The sequence below is a fragment of the Fukomys damarensis genome, unplaced genomic scaffold (assembly GCF_012274545.1).
Source record: "Fukomys damarensis isolate Sample0158 unplaced genomic scaffold, DMR_v1.0_HiC HiC_scaffold_38, whole genome shotgun sequence".
Taxonomy (NCBI): domain Eukaryota; kingdom Metazoa; phylum Chordata; class Mammalia; order Rodentia; family Bathyergidae; genus Fukomys; species Fukomys damarensis.
In genome coordinates, this window is record NW_022900950.1 from 77,908,954 (window position 1) to 77,931,313 (window position 22,360).

General features: G+C 38.1%; 2 long non-coding RNA genes across 2 annotated transcripts in view; one reads left to right on the forward strand and one right to left on the reverse strand.

Annotated features, from left to right (window-relative positions):
* Nucleotides 1-18,355, reverse strand: part of LOC117284622 — a 103,617-nt gene extending 85,262 nt beyond the window's left edge. The window contains exon 1 of the long non-coding RNA XR_004515716.1: nucleotides 18,237-18,355. This is a non-coding gene — a long non-coding RNA (uncharacterized LOC117284622). The remainder of the gene's footprint in view (nucleotides 1-18,236) is intronic.
* On the forward strand, nucleotides 6,092-9,227 carry LOC104864761. The gene is made up of 3 exons (XR_780984.1): nucleotides 6,092-6,187; nucleotides 6,745-6,930; nucleotides 9,096-9,227. It is a non-coding gene; the product is annotated as an uncharacterized LOC104864761 (long non-coding RNA).
* Nucleotides 18,356-22,360: the final 4,005 nt, after the last annotated feature.

Here is a 22,360-nt window from a genome sequence, read left to right on the forward strand (position 1 = left end):
TTGGTATAATAACTGCAGAAGCTGCTGACCTCACGGACAGAGTGCAACGACCTACCAAGGTGTTGAGTCCATTTCCTCATTCACCAAGAAATGTTTGGCTTAGAAAAATATGGTAATAATATGAATAACCATTTTAAAATACAAAAATGAGTTCTTCCTGATTTAAGAAGAAGTGGATCTAGAACTTTCCATATTGCAAGTTCACAGGTAGATACAGTTTCAAACTTGTGAAATTGCTAATAATTGACCACTTTTCCCCTTAAAAATGGCAACTACATATGAGTCAAGTTAGTAAATTGTCCTGAGGCTACCAGACTGCCTTGTGTATCCGAAGGAACTACACAGTTTTAGTGAGCTGACTGTTGAATCTAAATAAGATTACTTATATTTATTTGCTTTAAGTGTAACTTTGTTTTATGCCTTATGTTGGGGACTTTTTAAAGTAAGGCCAAATAACACAATGCGATTAACAGTTGTATTTTTCAGGCATAATCAAATGTATTTTTAAAGTTTTTGTTTTTTACTGCATTATTGTTGTTTAATGAAGGACACATTCTTGAAGATACAGGCAGCATTTATTAATTACAGTTAAGGTACTGTGACAGAAGTTAGGATGTTGGCTTGAATACTCTTGGTAAAATGCGACACTTAACTGAGAACAGTTACTATGTCAGATGTATACACCAGGAGAACTTGAAAAATTATGACAATTCCATTTTATTTGCAGAATGAAACCTTTTCCATTAAAAGGAAACATGCACAGACTTTTTATTATTATTAAGCTCAGTAATGATTAACAGCATATTCCACTAAGGACAATGTAAATCTGCATGATTTGAAAATATTGTACTAGTTTACTCCCACTTGGTTTCTGGACTAGATAAAATTAAAGTAAAATTTGAGATTCCATTTTACATGATTTATTAAAAAAAGAAGAAGGAGGAGGAGGAGGAGAAAACCTAAATATTTGGTTAAGAGAAGTTCAAGAATAATTTATAAAAAACTGCAGTTGTAAATTTTCATAAAGCTCTTTGGATATTAAATGATGTAGCAATTAACCAACATTCTGAGGAGTTAAGTGTAAATGAATCAGAAACATAAGGATTAAATTTCTCCGCAAATACTCAAGAGCCTAAAAAATTAGAGAAAAGAGTCTTGGCAATATTCAGTTGAGTTTTGTCAGGTCCAAAGTGTTTTAAAACTATGTTTTGATACTTTCAGGAAATCAAAACCTCGCTCTTTATTAAAAATGTTTGATCATTGTTTATTACAAATCTAAGCTGAGATTGGATATTGTTCTCAAGTTTTATTGGTAATAAACAAATCAGAAGTCTTTAGGAGCAGGACCACAGATTTACTTTCATAAATAATGTTTATACCATTAAGAGCTTCATTGCAGCACTGTTTATGAACAGTGTTTGCTATAGTTATAAAAATTTAAATCAGAGATAAGAATAAATAATAAAAGCAAAAATAGAAAACAATTTCTCAGGTTTTCAAATGTTGTCATTTCCTAGAGCTTTTATGTCTCAGTGATATTTTCAGTGGAGCCCCTCAGCCAAAAAGAAAAACAAAACAAAATAACTTCTAATAGTTTCATTTATCAAGTAGTGAGGTCTATAGGACATAATAACTGTTAATATCCTAATGCTTAGTCATTGGAAGAAAGCTGCTATATGTAAATTAAAAGAAAAATATGTTAAATTACTCTTCGATAACCACAGTCTTTTAGTTATGGGTCACGTATTCTACTCGATTACCTCACAACTTCTCAAACTTTGAAATCTGGTTGGACAGTGGGAGCTTCATTTCTCACATTCCGCACTGATTTTCTAAAATCTATTGTGGAAAATAGCAGACAAATCAGCCTTACTAAGACATAACATCACTGGCAAGAATGTAGTCTAATCTCATGCTGGAACTGGGAACCAGCTTAAGATAATAATTCAAATGGTGTCCAAGAGATGCTGAAAGTTTCTGTGTTTCTTTTGAAAATGCAAAATACACGATACCACTGATGTGAGTTTACTGTGGCAACCGGAGCACTTTAGAGCACAATCTAGCAACTGTGGGTTTTATGAATTGCCTTATCTTGCAACCACGTTAGTAATTTTAACATCATCTTATTCATAATAAAATAAGTATTGATAATAATGGAATCTAATATCAACAAAACAAGTAATTTTATTGACTGAATAATAATATTTATATAATTAGTAGTTTTATATTTTAAAATGGTGGAACTTAAAATTCAGAAGTTCAGAAAACTACTGAGACTTATTTTTTCCCATAAAAAAGTAATAGACTTTCGTGAAGTAACATTAACTAAAGTTTTACTAGAATATTGTTTTGGCTTTAAGACTAAGTAGGCAGGTAGATAGAGGAATAAAAATATCTGTATTAGAAACTTCAATGGATGCTTTTTAAAGAGGGACTATGTAAAACAGTAGATTATGAAAAAAATAACATTTATTCATTTTTGTATCCAAAGTACAAGTTATGTCTACAGTAACTATAATTCACAGTCATATTGCAGAGAATTTCTCAGAGACATTAAATACCAGCTTGTCTTTAAGTTGACCTACCACCATTTCTTTTTTCAGGCCAGGGGTACAAATACAAAGAATCAAGTCTTGACTGAAAGCTTGAGTTAATGGCAGTCATTTGACATGGAAGGCAAATAATGATAAGGCTAAAAATGGTCCACATAAAAACTGCAGACAGAATTTCTCATCAACTGACTGAAAATCTACTATGTTCTAGTACTGTTTCAGATACTCAGAATACAGCAGTAGATGATCCTTATCCCTACACAACTTTCATCTTAATGAAGGAGAGAGATAAGAAAAACACCAAATAAAGAAAATAATGTAAATGTAAATTATACATACTAAAGAAAAATTAGTAAATAGAAGGTCATAGGAAGAGTGGAGAATTACATTGGATACTTTCTCATTGCTGGATGAATATAACTGAAAACTGCAACTTAAAGAAGATGTCTGAGTTACTTTCTCATTGCTGGAACAAAATATCCAACACTCAAAGGAGAAGAGGTTCATTTCAGCTCACAGCTTGTAGAGGTTTCAGTCCATAGTCTGTTGCCTTCAAGGCAGAGCCTCATGGCAAAGGGTCATTACAGTGGAGAGACAGTCCATGTTATGGAGGCGGGAGCAGCAAGCAGTGACCAGTAAACAGTGAGCAGCAACAGCAAGCCTCCCTTTCCCTTTTATACATCCAACTACAACCATTTAGGTGGTGCCACTCACACTCAGGGTGGGCCTACCATTTCTCACACCCAGAACTACGCAAACCAATCTATCCCATCACACGCTCATGATCCAAACACCTCCCCAAAGCCCCACTTATGACCATGTGAGGCTTCAGGGAACATCTAGATACAAGGCACAACAGGAATAGAAGTTTATTTTGGCCAATTTTCAAGGATACAGCCCATGGGTGGCAACCTCACCACTCTACTATGGCCCATTATAACCCACATGGATTTTCTTTTACTCTGGTTGTATTTCTAAGCAGTTGTCCATCCTCCTGGAGTCTCCAAATTTGTGGGTCTCCATTCCATCTTCAGCTTCTCTCTCATAGCTTCATGCTGTACTGCCCAACCCCCTTTGAAATCTGTGTGGAAACCTCACTGAGCCCATAACTTTTGCACACTACATGCCTGAAAAACCAGCATCATGTGGCTAACACCAAGATCTGCTGCCACCTCACCTGTAGTCAGGCCCCACTGGATCATATCTGCATCCATCAGTCTCTGAGTGCCTGGATGGCTGAGCACTAGGAATCAATTTCCTACCAGCTATTCTGACCAGACAGTTCCAAGACTTTCTTCCAAAATGAAAGATTTAGAGTTTTATGCCCTTGAACTTGCACAAGGTAGGGTCATGCTAATTACTGAGATGTCTTTCAGCCATCTCTCCAATTTTCCTGATGCAAAGTACTTGGATGCTGTTACTGCTTATCTTTTCAGCAGCCATGTGTTTCTTTGCCCCAGCTCTGCCTGTGTACTTTCCACATCTGCTTTTTGTTCTTGACTTTCACTGTAGATGGAAACCAGCAGTACCCATTCCACATTTTGAATATTCAGCTGCCTTGAACTTTCTTCTGCCAGATCCATTACTCTGCTACCTTTAAACTTAGTTTCATACAGTGTGAAGACACAGGCAAAATGTAGACAACTTTTTGGCCAGAGTGCAATACAAATGACCTCTACTTCAACTGCCAATGGAGTCCTTCTTCCCAGCTGAACATCATGAGATTGCCCTTTGTTAGCTACTTGTTAGCTAACACCAATCTGGTCTTCTAAGCCTTGACCAGCACCACTCATCAAGTTCTGCCTATAGCAATCTGGTGCCTCTTTGGCCCACTTCTCCAAAGCATTTTGAGCTCTCCCAGAAAGTATTGCCAAAGGTTTCTAAATCATCCAGTCAGGTATAGTCACAGCAACAACCCTACCTGTACCAATTCCCTTTATTTGTTACTTTCCCAATGCTGGCACCAAGTACCTGACACACAAAAATGTTAAAGGAGGAGTTTGTTTTGGCTCATGGTTTTCAAACAATTGTATCCATATTGGTTGTCTGCAAGGCAGAATGATGGTGGAAGGACTTGCCACAGGACAACTGCTTCCCTCGTGGCAGCCAGGAAGCAGGAGGGGGAAGAGACAGGGACAAGAATATACTCCTCCAGGTCATCCCCATAGTGACCCACCTCCCACCAGGCCCACCTCCTAACTGCACATTCAGCTACAGACTTATCAGTGAATGAATCCACCAATAAATGTAGCATTTCCATGATCTGATCACCTTCCAAACCCAGGAGGATTTGGGGTACATTTCAGATCTAATCCATGACAGAGAAATGTGTCTTTGAATGTAAAGGCCAATGAACCTGAAACAAACAAAGTAAGAAGGAGCATAGTAGAAGAAAAGTCAGAGAGGTAGCAAGGAAGCCAACAAGGTTGGGCTACAGTAACTTGGAATTTTGATCAAGTAGAAAGTCTTAGGAGGACTCTGAGAGAGGTCTCAGCGGGGTCCCTTTGGCCCAGGGTCTCTCCAAAGATACAGTCAAGGTGTTAGTGTTGTACTCATTTCAAGAAACACCTGTGGAAGGAACCACAAAACCACAGTTTCCACATGGCTGGAAGAAGGAACACGATGATGTTATCAGAACCCCTTGAATGCATGCTACTAGTAGGCTGTTTTCCAAACATACTAATGGTATAGTCTCAAGAGAGTCGGTCCATGGCTTCAGCAGAATATGCTTGGTCTATTTGTTGTTTCTCTTTGTTTTTTTAATTTTTGTTTTTGTTTTTGGTACCGGGGATTGAATTCAGGACCTTGTGCTTGCGAGGCAGGCACGGTGCCACTGAGCTAAATTCCCAGCCCTGTGCTTGTTCTTTTATAGTTTTCATGTGATAAAACATGAATCTCTGGGCTATGGGATAGGATGCCTGGGAGAATGTCACATGAGCTCTGTAACTACCAGAGAAACTGAACAGAAATATTTTTAAATTGAAATAACTTTGCTATGGTTTTAAGGCTCTGTGGCTCTAAATTTTAAACGTTAAAATTTTGAACAATGACGTGATTATGTTATGAGGTGGAGGCTTTTAGGAAAACATTACATCATGAGATTAATTTCCTTATAAAAGGTGTGAAGGAGCTGGCTCCCACTGCCTGTCACATGGGCAAACACAGAGAAAGTTCTGTCTGGGAAGTAGAAAACAGGCAACCACTAAATATTACATGTTCTTTACCTCAAACTTGGGCTCCTGTCCTTCCACAACTGTGAGAATAAATTCCATTTTTGTCATTTGTCAGCTGTCCAGTCTGAGGTATTTTGTTACAGCTTCCAAAATTTACCAAGACAAACCTGCCTTACAAGGATGTACAATATTTAAGGATCTCATGTGTTAATCAGTGTCAGAATTTGTAGGATGCAACAAATAGAAAAATCTGAGAATGAACACTAAGCATCTTAGATCTCTTCCTGCTTTTGTACCTCCCGATAATTTGTATTTTTTGCAATAATTACTTAAGCCTCATAATTTTTTTTAGTTGGATCCTGGATATATTGCCCAGGCTGGCCCTGAGCTCCAGGGTTCAAGTAATCTGCCTGCCTCAGCCTCCCGAGTAGCTTGGACTACAGACACACACCCTCACACCTGGTAAGATCTTTGATTTTTAAGTTATATGACAATCTTTAGGTTACCTGAGTACTCATCCAAAGCAGAAAAAAAAATGCATAATGATCATAATGATAGAGTGGAGTGAAATTTTCAAATAATATCAGAAGTATCTCTAGAACAAGACTTTTGACAACACTTAATGAACACTTCTGTTTGATTTTTTTTATCTACATGTGTTTTCTGCAAAATATATACTGAATATTTGGATGAATACTTATATAGAGAGAATTTTTCATTTTTTAATTTTGAAGTCAAATAAAAAGCTGGAAAAGAATCAGCTTTGCAAACAATTTTTAGTATCTATCAAATTATTAGATGGCAATTTCTTAAATAGGAAGTTGAAAGAAAGGGGGAAAAAAGTGACAAAATATTTTTTTTTAAAAATCCATAGCCAAAGTACACATTTAAGAAATAAGTTTGTGTTAAACAGATTTCTGTTGTGTGTTGACAGATATCTGACATAACCAACTATAAGGAGGAGAATGTGTTGTGTTTCATGGTTGCAGGCGTTGTAGTCCGTGGTTCTTTGTTTTTAGGCAGAAGAAGGACTCTAACTTTGCAGTCACCAGCAAGCAGAGAAAGCAGGAAGTGAGCCAGAGAGGAAGGGACCAGGGACGACCACTGTCCCTGAGGTCACCACTGTCAACGGGGCTGCACCCAACAACATTCCCAGTGATGCCCTGAAAGTTTGCATCCATCAGTGGATGGACTCACAGATGCAGGTGGGGTCCTTATTGTCTCATTAGTTCGCAGAGCTCATCAGCAGATCACTCTGGAACACAGAGAGCTTTCTGAGGACTGACCCTGTCCCAGCCCACAACAAGGCCACAGTTTTTCTCTATCAAATAGGAAGGACATTTTTTTCTAAAGTATAATGCCTAATTTTTTGGGGGGTGGAATATAGTCATCTCACTGCTAGTATACGTTTACAAGCATTTCATATACACAGGACAATTTCAAATTTTATGTTATGACTTTTTAAAGTGCTATGTCTTAACCAGATATTTTTACTTTTATATATATGTAGTGTAATGTTCTGAGATATAGAGAGACTGATGCATAAAAATGTTAGCAACACATGCAATAAATATAACTGTCCCAAAATATGAGAATTTCTGTAAACTATGACATTTTCCTAAAGTCCATACAATCTAACAAGTTAAAATCACATATAAGAATCACTATCATTAAAAAAGAACCGTGATCATAATTACTATTTACTAATGATAACTAATACTCTGTTTCTTAAACGTCAGGCAGTGTTTTCATGTCAACGTAATTGAAGTATGCTGAGACTTGGGCCTTATTAAAAGCAGAAATTTATGGACTGATGGATTGTAGACAACTTTCATTATCTCTTTTAGACTTTTGGGTTATTTAAAGTTTTCTATCATAATATTTTGGTGTAATAATCATGGAGAACATATTGGAAAATTAAAAAGAACTAAAATGCTTCCATTTTGTGTTAAAGTCTGAATCATCTATGAGATGTTAAGTCCATCTCTATGTGTCCTACAGCAGCAAAAAACAAAGCCAAAAATACAAAGGTTTCCTTTTTCTTCCCCTCCTACTTCTTTCCTTTAAGTTGGACATGAGGTTTTCAGGTGAAAAGGTAAAGTAGATACTCGTGATGAACGCGTTTAAAAAGAAGGGGTTGGTATTTGAAGCCTGCTCGGACCCTCCACCCCAAGAGTGGTTGCATGGCCCTGAAGGGGTGGCATTCTAGAAACACAGTTATCCACTGCCCTCACTGAAGTAGGAGACTATGCTGGACGCTGCGGTACACGGTTGAATAAGTGAGTTCCCTGAGGAAGAAGCAATAGCCAACCACCTGCTTCTGCTGCTCTCTGAATTCACTGCCCCCAGGCAGGTTTCATCACTGATCTCCCGCACTGTTCTCCAGAGAACTACCCAGTCCCATCCGTCCTACACAGTTCACTTAGAACTTGCAACATGCACAAATGAGCCAACAAAAAAAAGTTAAGAAACGGAAACAAGAGGAAATTACAAACTTATTTCTATTTCTTTATTCATAAACTAGAGAATACCCTTTACCAAGGTTTCCTCTAGTCCCGTCTTAGGCAAGAACAATGTAGCTCTCGTTACAGAGCAAGAGTAAGCTTCAAAATACGTTAAAGAACTTGATCCCTGCCTGAGGAAATTTAGGTGAGCTAACTGATGATAGAAAGGCAGAGGAGCCCTTGCACTGCAGTACTGCAATGTGTCTTGCATGTTGATTGGGCTGGATGGCTGTGAAAGGATCTTTCATCTGCAGTCGGCCAGGGCCCCACGATGCACTACTGCTAGGCCTTCTCTCTACCTCGTTCCCATCCCTTCTATTTGGTTTGTTGTATGTTTGAAAATACTCGCAGTGCCAGGCTCTAAAATAGTCAGCATCCATTCCAGTAGCTTTTCCAAAAAAATCATGTTTAGTACGTTTTCTGTACATAGTAATTGTAACTGTCTTTGTGAATTAGCACGTGTAGATACTACATCTTGATCATTTTTTCTCTCCCCTGTTACAAAAGCATCTTACAAATTATGAAACTATACAAAAGTAAAAATTTATTTGGCATTTCTGCTCTTTGATATTTCTTCAATGACAGAGTATTTTGTATTTTTAACTATGGCCTGGTCCCATGTGATCACTTGGTTTAATTAGCTCCTGGCCAGATCAAAGAGGTGCCATCTACAGCAACCATAGCGAATTTAGCATAGAATGCAAGTGCCAAAATATTGCAGATTAAGAGTTTCACATGTGCGATTAATAACCTACTAAGTGACAGCAATGTATCATTTAATTTGGTGTGAAGCATGCATCTGGGTAATCAGACACTGACACTGTAAATGACTTGTTTGTTATGATGTTGCTTCTTGTGTGTTTTAGGTGTTAACCATCAGAGTTTATAGAATAAACCCGGAACACTGAAGAGAGCAGCTCATCTGGCGAAGCTACTTCAAAAGTAGGAAAGGGAAGAAACATTATGTCACTGTGTGTGCTGCCTAGGAGTGCACTTCTCACTGCTGCCTTAATTAAAACTGTTGAATCATTCTGATGTCTGCACGTTCCTCTTCCAACACCAATGGTTTATGTTATCATGAGCCAACTCATTATCACCTTCTTTAGCTTTCCTTTAAATTTATTGATTTAATTTCATGAATTTGCAGCAATAAATGTGCAAGTTCAAGGCATCCAATTTCATATTTCAATTTTCAAAATCAAACTGTTAAACATAGAGTGTTAGCTCAAATAGAGTTCTGAACTGAGTGCAGGTATGGACTACTGTTTCATTTCAAATAATTTCTAAATGGAAGGATGAGCGAGAGATTTTTTAAATTAATTTTTGCACATTTGGCATATCGATAGTTTCTCTGCCAATCTTATGATTTCTCTAAATTACATGTTTAATTCATAGTCATTTGTTTGGGAAGAATATTACATATGTATTGGTGTTAAATCCTATCAATATGCTTATAAAAATATAATAAAAAGAAGTATGGGATATAATAAAATAGAAACAGAAAAATCTGATCTTAAAAATGTGAACTCTTTTAGTTGTTTTTGGATTTCAAATATAAGTATATTTTCTGTGGGAAGTTTTGTTAGAAAATATAAGTGATACAATCAACAAGCATACAATATTTATCAAATTAATAAAACTGAGGAGTTTATCAATCATAAAATTTTGAGGACAGTTTCTCAACTATAATATCTAACTTTGTTTTATTTGTAAATATGTTATTTCGAAAACATTATATGAAAAGAAAATGAGAAAGAACATATAATGTTTGAAGATCATATCAAATTAATAATGTAATTGGATTATCAGTCTGTGTTGCATAAATTTTTGTTTATTTCATATCATTTTTGCTGTCATATACATGTATATTTGAAATTTTTATTTAGTATCTTCATTTCTTATTGTCATGTATGTTTGCAATCTTTAATAAAAAGCTTTTTTAAAAAATTAATTTTTGAAAGAGTTTCTTTAAATCAAGTACTACTAAGGATGAAGAAATTGTGGATGGACATATTTAATTATATACTCATATACTTGTAATACATTATGCTAAATCAATATTTTCACTGCATTTATTCTGCACAAATAAGTACAGATTTATGTGACCAATGCCCCCCAAATGAAGAAATGCAGCCATTTGAAAGGGGCAGACACAGCAGCTTCTCGGTTCACTGACCCCAATCACCATTCTGCAAGGAGGCTGAAATTGACCCCAAACAGAAAATGCTGCAAAGCAAGAGAAGAAAGTGGACTGAAATGGTCCCAACAGTGTCCACGATGATTTGGGGGTACTTCCTCTCTCCCTCCCCCCAGTGATTTTCCTCTGGCCCTTTCTAATCAGTCAACATCACCTGTGGATACAGCTGCACCACATTTTTTTCTCAATCTGCATTGCTTTGCAAACTCTAGGATCTCCTATGTTTTTTTGCACGATAATATTGACTTCTCATTTGATCATCACATGAAGACCAATATTAACTCTTCTTAGAGACATGTCCAGAAGCATATTTTTCAGGAATAATTATCAATGGGAAAGAGAGCTATTTATTTTTATGTTTAAATGCCATTGTCATAAAAACAACACCATTGAGTATATTCTGCAAGCTTTTAAGTCCATGAAGAGACAAAACTACAGATTTCAAGTAATCAGTCTCATTCAATGTTTCTAATTCCTACCTGACTATGGAGATGGACTGATCACGTGACCCTAGAGATCAGCTATAAAGTCAGGTCTGTCCATATAAACCCAAATCAATTCAGACACGAGGCACGCTGTTTCCTGCACATGCACATGCATGAAAACTGCAGATACAAGGCTAAAAGATGAACTTTCCCTCACATTTCAAAAGACAATAGAGTATCTTTGTTGAGGTTAAGAGTGGTTGACTCATCAGACATCTTTACTGGAGGCTGTAAGTCGCGGCCTTAGAATCTGAGCGGGAATGGCAGGAAGAGTGACAGTAGGAGAAGCAGGTGCACGCACGGGAGGTAACAAGTGATGCAAATCATGGTGGTGGTGAGAAATAGTCAGAAAAGCTACAGAGATTTTCCTAAGCACAGAAAGTAACTTGGAAAACTTCTTCTTAAAGAGCATAACTATTTTTTATAAAACTATAGTAGAAGTTAAAATAAAAAAGTTGGAAGATGTAGCTGGAATTGTTGATAGGGGTGAGCTCTATGAGTGTCTTGCCTGTTAAATTGAGCAAAGAGACTTGATCCTCTGAATGCTCTTTTTCAAGCAAGAATCATCACAGTGACACTGTTCATTCCAGTGTATTTTCTCCTCATTATTGTCATAACACAAATTCATGAACTTACAGTTCTTCAGGTCAGAAGTCTCACGACGCTCAAAGATATCAGCAAAACCACATTCCTCTCCTGAAGCTCTAGAAAGCTTTGCTCTTTTAGTTGTTGGCAGAATCCAGTGCATTGTGGTTGTAGGATGGAGATTCATATGTTCTTTCTGGCTATAAGTTCAAAGCTCTTCTTGGGTTTTAGAAGCTACCTGCACTCCTTGGCTTGGGGACATCTTCAAACCCAGCAATCGCTGCCCGACATCTTCAAGGCCAGTGGTGACCAACTGAGTGCTGGTCACACACGAGGTCTTTCCTTCTTCTTTTGTCATCACAAGACTGGAAATACTCTGCTTTCAGTGACTCGGGTAGTTGTATTTTATTCTCAGGATAGTTTATGACAATTTCCTTTTCTTCACCTCCTTTCCTGGTCAATTGATTAGCAAACGATTCTGCCAGCAACCTTATTTCTATGTTGTCATGCAATATAACATAATCACAGATTCTAAGGAGTGGAGAGGAACTCCTCTGAACTGTCATTATTCTGTATACAAAAGGCTTACAGCCGTCTCAAGATTTCCAAAGGTGTCATCTTATTATAGTGTCAACTGACGGTCAAAAAATCCACTGGCTGGGTGTGGTGCGCATGCCTGTAATCCCAGCACTTGGGAGGGAGGCTGAGGCAGGAGGATCACTGTGAGTTAGAGACCAGCCTGGGCTACATAGTGAATTCTAGAGCAGTCTGAACTGCATAGTGAGACCCTGTCTCAAAAAATGAAAAAAAAAAATCCATCGAATTCTAATCAACTCAATAATCCTTATCTTGAAATCTAAATTCCTTAAATTAGGTGCAACAGAGGTAACTGATATATAATCAGCCTGCTGTGAAATTCTTCACACCACAGTTCTCAGAAAGAGAAAAAGAAGTTATCTGCTTGTAAGTCAGGTATAGGATGAAATTTACATGGATTCTATTTCAAAGGAAAAGGCAAAAAGGAGTCATCAATTCCCTTCAAAAAAACAAAATCGCCTTAGAAAATACCTAAATTGCCACGAACAGAATGTAGATAAAAATATCAACACAGAAGGTGCTGTCAGTGGAGGTTTGGAAGGAATGAAAAACATACCGCTCGGAAACTAGAGCAAAGACCTTCCCGATTACACAGTGACAAATAGCGAACAATCGTGTCCTGTATGGACCCAATTATATGGCAAGCAGAATTTGAAGAGCTTGGATCTTTAGCTGTGGAGACTTTTTTGTGAGTGCTGAAAAATAAGACTGATAAAATTTCAGATAAGAAGCATAAGCAGAAAGAAGAAAGATACAACTTGAGAAAGACTCAGTGTTGCTGCTGCCAGTGGTGAAGATAGGGCCAGGAAGCAGGGAATGCGGATAGCGTCCGCAGATACGGATGGATACGGATCCCAGTTTCCAAAGAGTAACAGCGAATATCAACTTCACCTACTACTGATGCGATGCAGAAAATAACAGCTGCGTATCTGACTCATTGATGTTTTCACAGTTCTCTTGAACAGTTTTTATCACCATGGCAATGTATCTTTATCTAAACCAAATAGCTCACTAAACAACTAAATAACAGAAAATGGGGTGAGCAGAGCAGGCATGTGGAAAGTAACAAACGCATTCTGAATTTATTGCATAAACTTCTAGTAGATAAAAATTGCATATCACTTCCTCAAAACTGCAAGTACTTTCTTACGTTGGCATGTTTTGGGGGATAAAATTTAAAACTACGTCTACATGTTCATATGGAACAGGCTACATTGGCCAACAATAAGGATAGAGTTGAAATTACTACTTATAAAGATACTTAATAATAGCACATAAATTGTGAACACCCTTACCAAGTGCCAGTATAATGTATTACATATATACTGATAAAAATGTACTGAACGTATAAATTACCATCTTCTTTCCCAGTAACATATGTTTCTGAGTTTTTTAACAGAACATAAAGTAACATAGGGATAAGGAGTATCTCCAACTATTCAATAAAGCCAAGAATCTCAACGCATATTTCAAATATGCTTATTTTCAGAAAATTAAAACATAGTCACTCAGCATACTTTTATGCAAGTAGTTATTGAGGATCATTTACCCCAGGAAAAACTGATGACCCTAGTTTTATTTTAGGCAATGCAAGTTATCACTTAAAAGCACAGAAAAAAGTCTTTCTATAAGTTAGTAATGTGTTGTTAGTCTTCGTTACAAAAAGGAAATCCCTCTTCCCCAAAAAAGAAAAAAAAAGGGGGGGGGCTGGGGATTTGACTCAGTGAGTCCACTGCCTGCCTCACAAATGCAAGGGCCTGCATTCGATCCCCAATGCAAATAAAAAGAAAGCAAACAGAATAAAGAAATGTAGGACTAGTTGCAAGTCAGCAGATGCTCTGCTGGATTCTGTACGGTGCTGCGCCTTGTTGAAGTAGACCCGCGTTGGGAGAAGGATCATCAGGGAAGCCGGCAGGGGCTCACTGAATGCAGGCGATTTCTTCACAAGCTTCCTCATCGGATATGTTCCACTGAACTCTGATAGTAACAGCAGAAGTAGAAGGAAACAGTTGAAGCCGAGCTTTCCAGCAAAAGGCCTTGCATTTCCCCAGCTGAGACGTGGTCCTCTCCCGTCCGCCTCTGCCGCCTCCTGCTCAGCACAAGTGGCCTTGCGGACCCCAGCCCCTCCAGGTCTGCACTCCTCTCCAGAGTTCCCTTCTCCACTTCCTGCTCTGCCACTGGTCCTTGTCCCTTGCCCACCCAGAGCGCTCTATTCCCAGACTCAACAAAAACAGATCAGCGTCAACTGATCAGCCAAGGACAATCCATTTTTCAGATGACTCCTTTGAAAAACCCTCAAAGGACATCCAATGTGTGACCAAGCCGAACATGGAATTTCCAGCCTCTTGCTCTGGTGCTCTCATTATACACGATACCTTCCTTTTTTGTCTTCTCTATCACATGATGTCATGTGTAGCAGAAAAGAAGACAAACGCCTCTTATCTTTGAAAAGAGTTTTTTTTCTTCCTAAGTGCTTAGTGATACTAACAAGGCTTCAAGATAACAGAGCCGTGATCAGTGGAGCACAGTCCAGTGGTGGAGCCCTTAGTATATTCCACACCAGAGGTTAGTGGTCTAAAATAGATCAGATATTAAATCGTACTCACTGCAGAAATTCCCTTTTCTGTTGCTGAAATCAAAACCACAGATGCTGAAAACAAGTGAGGAGAGGACTGGGAAAGACTGGTCGGTGAGTCCAGAGCCACAGTTGAGCAGAAGCAGGAAGCTCTGCTGAGCTGCTGCCCGGGAAGAAGTTCGCTGCTTAACTGGGATTCTGTGACTTTCTCCACTTCTATGATTTAGATCTAAACTACTCGCCGAACACATAAGTGTCTGGAGGGTAATCGCATCACAGCATGCGGCTGTTATGCTCTCTGAGCTAAAACGAGCCTGTCTTCCTGTTAAATTGTGGGTTTCAGGTGTCTTGTTGCAGTTGGCGGGAAGCGAATAAGACATTTTGTTTTGTTCTCAACCCACCTTTACCTTATGCACAATGACATCAGGAGAATCAATATTATCCTGGGAATGTACAATTTCATATGCATAGAATGATGCATGTCATAAGGTATTGCTTTTCTTCTACACAAAATTCTCTTTATTACTTTTTGTGTCAGTTATTTGGGATGAATATTTTCAGTTGTTTCAGCAGCATCACATGATTCCCTACTGACCTGTACAGGTTTTATGTTTTTATGTCTCACAGTTCAATTGACACAAATAGAAAAGGCCTTTCACAGGCCAACTGTGTATGTACAAAAGACTCTGTAGTCACAGAGTAGCTCTTCCCTGCTTCCAAAGAGCAGAGAGACCGAAGAGGAAGGAGAGGGAGCACAGCAACGCTTCTCGCTGACTTTTCTGTTTTTGCCGGGCATCCAGCTACGACAGCTTACAGAAAATGCATGGGTCTCCCTGCTTTGGATCCAGTTCACAAAACAGAAGGACTTGGTAGGAGTAAAAAGAATTGCCTTTTGTTTTAATTCCCCAGAAGAATGTATTCAAATAAATTTCTATGGGGAGATAATTAAACAAAGGAATCAAAAGGTATTAATGAAATGAACTATGTCGTGGGACTGTAGGGAATCTAGCACGCAGTGCAGTGGTCTCAGGATTTTAAACAGATTGAATATTAAAGCTTACCTCAGACATCCTAACATCATTATCATATTTACAATTGTAATATTTTTAAATAAAGCCATGTGAACAATAGGCAGCTAGGACAGGGAGCCGAGTAAACTGAGACAAGCCTGGGGAAGACACAGGAGAGGGGCTCCCTGAGGTCTGCTGCAGGAGGCTGGGAAGGGGCAGCTGTTCTCCTAACATCATTGGCCTCACTACGAAGGCCAAGCACAGTATTTCAAAGGACAAGGGCCTGAGGAAATTGAGATAAGCCCTGAAGGTTGGGGTACAAGGGGAGTCAGAGGCCTAGCCTAAATGAACAGCTACATTCAACGTCTCACGTTTGTGCACCCACCAAATGGTCCAACAAAGTACGTGTAAAACCTGATCGTGAGTGCCTCCTCTGTGTCCTCTGTTGGAGCCCCTCTTGGTTAAGAAGAGCTCTGCTATCTTCATTCTAATGAACCACACTTGGTTCATTCTCCAGACATCACACTTTGTCATCTTCAGAACAAGAACTCAGAGGGAGAGACAACTGGTTACAGTTTCACGTCCCAGGTGTTGATAGATTTTAGTTATTAGTAAGCAAAGATCTAAATATCTTGCATTAAAGATAAGATGTAATAAAGTTCCAGAAAGCATAAGACAAAAAACTGTCCATAATTCTGCTGTATTCCTTTAGAACATGAAGAATTATGGAAACTTCCAGAATAATAAACTATTGTCATCTTTCTTTTAAAAAATAAATCTTGTGAATAGACATTTCTCCAAAGAAGTACAAATGGCTAATAAGTACATTTTAAAAAGCTCAATATTCTTAGCCATGTGGGAATTGCAAATCAAAACAGCACTGAGATTCCATCTCCCTCCAGTCAATGATTATGCTCAAGAACACGTAAAAAAACTGCTGGTGAGGTTGTGTGAGAAAAGTTTTCCTCTTCTGTGTCGTTGGTGAAAATATAAACTAGTACAACCAATATGGAAATTCTTCAAAAAAGTAAATGTAACAATTCCATTTGAAAAGAAAAGTTCCACTTGATCCAGCTATGCCTCACATAGGTATATACTCAAAAAAGTCATTATCCTATAGTGACATGTACATGCTCATGTTTATAGTGGTACGATTCACAATAGCTAAGCTCTGGAAACGGTGTAGATGCCCATTAACACACAAATGGATTTAAAAACTGGGTATATGCACACAATAGAATTTTACTCAGCTATGAACATGAATGAAATCATGTGATTAAAAAAAAGGATGAATTTTGAGCCCATAATGATAGGTAAAATAATTCAGAAACAGAAAGTAAATTATAACATGGTTTCCCTTATACAAGAAACACAAAGCACAGCTACAAGAATAAAATAAAGAAGAGATAGTAGGAAACAGGGAGGCAGAATTTTTGGAGATTGGGAAGGGAGAGAGAAACAAGTAGGGAGTAGAGGGGAAGGGGATCACAATGACTAAGATAGAATATGCCTATGTACTAATTTCCAAAAGGAGTGTGAATACTACATGTCGTGAAAAAATATACATACAGACATACGTAAGTCAAGAAACAATCTTAAAATGTCACGGAACTGCAAATCTCTGCTAAGTGGTGTTCCATAACTCAGACTTAAATGTTTAAGTATAGAATGATTTTTATATAACCTCTAGATTATGAAGTAGTGTTGAGTTATTAAAAAATGAAGATTTTTAACAACTACCATTGACAGGAAAAATGCATAAGACACATTAACTGTGGAAAATGGGATGCATAAATCAGTACCTTTTGCAAGCTTTTTGACGTATATAAGAATACATTACATAACATCTGTAGGCTCTGTAAGTTTTGCATTACGCGGATTTATATTCTCTTTCATTTCTTACAGTAGTCTCTAAATTTCTATTGTAAGTCTTTACAACCAGAAAAAAACACACAAACATTAAAAAATAACCAACCTAAGAACTGATCTAAAAATGGGATTTTTACCCATTATTTTAAATAGTTTGTTAAAACTCATTTACAGATAAAAAAGAAAAAAGCCATAAATTAAAGACCCATAAATAGGACTTGACAATAAATTCATAACCTACATTAGGAAAGTTTTGGTCAAATAAAACAGTGAGTCTTAAATTCAGTATCTGATAAATTAATCAAATAGCAGCCTTCATGATCAGGTGAAAAAAATCACATATTTTTGAAAAAATGTTAAGAATTGTAGACAATGATGCCCAAGAGCACTAATTTAGTGATTTACGTACTCAGTAGGCAAAATGTGTGTATTTCTGTAAACCACACAGTGACCAGCTTCTCAGAGAGGAATGTTGATTTTCGTCCTGAAGTGTCATTGCCATGACTACAACTCCCCAGAGAATGAATCCAGGCTTCTGTGAGAAGCGGTATTTATTTTTAAATGAGGGCTTCATTGACACATACATCCTTGCAAAGGTGGAACTCAGTGATTTATGTGTGAGCAGGAAAAGATCGGAATCTTATCCAGGTTTCACAGTCCAAACGAATCAGAAATTCGAAGACATTTACCTTCCATTCTGGGTGATAACACATCCTCACACGTACTTTCCGATGATTGCCACAATTTTCTCCTTCAGTTTGGCTGCCAATTCCCCAATTCTCCACATACTTTTTTTCCCATCTGGCCTCTGGGCACAGGAAGGGCTGAGATTATGCAAACTCAGCGCTTGCAGATTCCGAAAATGAACAGCAAACAGATGCAGGAAGCCAAGACACAGCCAGGAGAGGCCCTTGGTTACAGCAGAATTGCTAGCAACTCCAGAAAACCCTGTGTCATCATGGATTTTCAGGTGGCCAAGGAGTGTTCTGAGAGGTTTTGCATTGAAAGCAAGTAAATGGGGGAAAAAAAAAAACTCATTTGGAAAATCTGAAGTCTGAACGGCCATGACAGGCTGGATAAACACATTCCGTGATGACTCACTGGATGGGTGTTGTAATTGTGGATTATAAATTGATCTTCTTTATTGAGCTCTTTCTTTTTTTCCTCTATTTCTTTCTAAAGCACAAAGTAGATTTATGGCCCAAACTCAGGACCAAACTCGGAAACTTGCACTTGCAAGGCAGGTGGCAGAACCACTAAGCTAAATCCCAGGCCCAACCCTATCCATTTTTTGACTCAAAGAATCCACGCAACTTAAATAAAGTGTGAATATTTTCCTTCTAAGTCCATTTTTCCATTGTACAGTGAGCTGAGAAGTTTACCTCATTTTTCATTCTGCATATTTTATTTTCTTTCTTTACAAATGAGCTGAGAATAACGGGTTCAGAAAAAAAACCCTTCAATTACAACTCCAATGCCGACCCACCATTTAACCATGGGCCAAATGTGTCCTACTGTGAACCTCCGACTTTCAGCCAAGAAGACAGAGGGAGATGAAGCTCGCTTATGGAACAAGTCCTCTGTGAGTCCGAAATGAGATCCTGTGACTGAGGTGCCCTGATACAGTGAGTGCACCCCTTCCTCACCTGCTGTTTTCTTCCTCCTGTTTTCAGTTTCAGGAGTGAGCCCTCTACCACTTTCTCACTGCTTATGCCTGTGAAGATCATGGAAGAATGAGAATGAGAAAGACTAGACAGTGGAACGCAGCACAGGGGAAGACAAAGGCTGAGCGACGGAGAAATCCTACGTTAATAAAGATGAAATTTTCCAAAGCTTTTTGGAGGGGCTGTTTTCCAGAATGGTTCTAAATATGCTCTACTTCATTACAATTGAACTTGAAAATGTTTTCAAAACTAACACAGGCACTGACACACAAACATACACAAACACATTCAGAGAAAAAGAAAACTATTCAAGAGTAAACTTCCTCAAGGAAAAACAGTAGGAGAAAATAATAAATGCATTCTATTTAAATATAGCATGTAGCTGCTTTTCCTTGTGTTCATTCCAAAGTATAAGAGGGCAACGTCTGATCTTGTGAGGGAAGAAACTGGGTTATCCAGCTCTCCTCAGAATCCCAGGCACAGGTCACCAAGCTGCCCAGCTGACCACGCAGAGCTCGGTTTGTGGTTTCAGTCGTGTTGTCGGGGGAGAAACATTTTCCTATACTGAATCAGTCAGAGGGGGAAATCATAGCCTAAAAGAATTGTTACCCTTTTAAAGAAAATTCTAAATGTATCCCTTTGTCGCCTTTGTCTAGCTTTGTCTGCATAGCAACAGATATTGTTGGACCTTGGAAATCTTACCTATTTACCAAACACAGTTAGATGAGACTTACCTCTGATATAATTTCTTCAATGACCCAAACATATTTACCAAATATATTGCTTGGCTCTCCTGTTGCTGGGACAAAATGCAGTCACCCGCACTTGGAAGAGGAGAGATTTATTTGGTTTACAGACTTAGAGTGTTCAGTCCATAGCTGGCTGGCTCCTGGGTAGAAATGAGACAGTGGAAGCCCATGGCAGCCAGAAAGAAGTGAAGAGCCAGGAGAGAGGCACCTTCCATGTCGCATCCCTGGTGACCCGCAGCCTACAACCAGACCCCACTTCCTAACAGCACGTTCAGCTGTGAACTCATCCATGGAATAATCCACAGATGCGTACAGTATCCTCAGGGTCTGGTCACCTTTCCAGTTTCTCTGAACACATGAGATTTTGCGGGGAGACATTTTTGATGTAAACCATAATGCCACACACTTACCATGTGCTTGTGAGACATCAAAACTGTTGCCATGGGACAGACAGACACAGTTACTAACCGCGCGGATATGAGAAAGAACTTGCATCCCAGAGAACACAGCCACGTCTGTAGCCCTGACCAAGGGATGTGTGATACCCCTCCTCTGTGAGCTCCCTCTGTGAGCCAGTCCCCAGCACTGCACTCGACCACAAAAGGAGAAGGAAAGAGCAATAAGAAATCCACAGTCCCACTTCCTCTCTGCACTTGTTTACTTGTCAGAAGGCTGAGGTAAATGTAAATGTGCCAAAAAGATAAATAAAAACAAATATTACTTTTGTGCAGCATTTCCGTTTTCTGGTAGAATAGAATAGATGAGAATATATGAACTGTGAAATACAAATTGGGTAATTTATGTGGTTCCTCATACTAATTAAACACTCATGTTTGCATTTAAAATTATCAGACACTATAAATAGGAAATGTAAAATCTCTGTAATTCAAAATGCTTTTCAGGAAAACAATAAATAGCAAATAAGATATAATTATGCAAGCAAAGAAAGGTAAAAGTTGTATATTTTAGCATTCTTGAGAGTGCTTTTTTTCTTTTTTGAACAAGAAGCCCTGCACTTTCATTTTGCACTGAAAAATGAAATTATGCAGTTGGCTTTGACCATGTCCTTTCCTGAGATGGGTCTAGGATTCTTTCTTCTTAAGGAATTGCTCCCCCACCCAAATTATCAGACTGGCCAGAAGGCTCAGGACTGTTCATGTAGGCAACAAAGTTGCGTTCTCTTTTCCATGGTGACTGTGGGCAACTACAAGGTTCTAGCTATTTAGCTACACGCCTGTGTTGCTTTGGGGAACACGTCTGCTCCGTGACTTCCACACAGAAGCAAAGCACTGACACCCTTTGGTGGCTCATGTCTCTTGTGTAATTCCCAGAGATGCCAGTACTCACAAATTTAGTTATTCTGGCTTTGTTCTGTCTCCTATCACATGCCTGTTTCCCTGAGAAGAGACGCTACTAAAGTTTTTTCTGCTGTATCTCCAAAAGTCTGTCATTGTTCTATGGTCACCAAATACTGTTTTCAAACCCTAACCCTAACCCTAACCCTAACCTCTAGGCTTAAAGAATACCAACTCAACAATACCCTGTATCTATTTGTCCTGAACTTTATAATACAAACTTGAGTTAAAGTTGGCTAGCCTTTATACTTTCCTGGAATTTTCATATTCCTCAAGGAAACTCTGTTAGTAGGCCAGTGCTTAATTGAGTTTGTTATAGATTACTTTCAAATAAACATAATACTAGGAGTAAATACGCTATGTATCAATAGCATGAACTCACCACACTTTTCATCGTTTCTTTTTATCCTGAAAAAAATCTTCAGATTTTTCTTAACTTTTTAAAATCCAACATGATTTTATGTCTAACCAGATAAACTAAAATATTGCTTCTAATTAGTTTAAAAGTGACACTACAGAAAAAAATCAGTACCTGGGAACACAGCGAAGTCAGATGGGAAAAAAAATCACTTTACTGTTTTATCTCTTTTTTGTGTGCATGAAACCTGAGTGAATTACTGTGAAAGAATTAGGGGTATGCCATAATTTTTATGCCACATGCCATGAAAACATTAAATATTTATATGTTAAATATGTAGTAAGTTATGTTTAAAATAGCATTTGACAGAAATAATGACTTATAGTGGAACAAAGAAACTCATTTTTCCTTATTCAAAAGTCTTAATGTGAAGGTTTCTGACTCACATCAGGGATCCAACAAATCTGAAATATTTTCACTTTCCTTGCTTGGTGTGTGACAGCTGCTAATGCATCGACCATCACACACTTTGTTTGGGGTTGGACACATTGCCATCTCTAGCGTAATTATGATTCACATATTTATTAACATTACCAAGAAAACACAGGGACAAATACCATTATTTATGGTAGCCCAAATTTATGCCTAGCCCATTGTAATCATTGGTATTTTTGAAATAATTTGTTG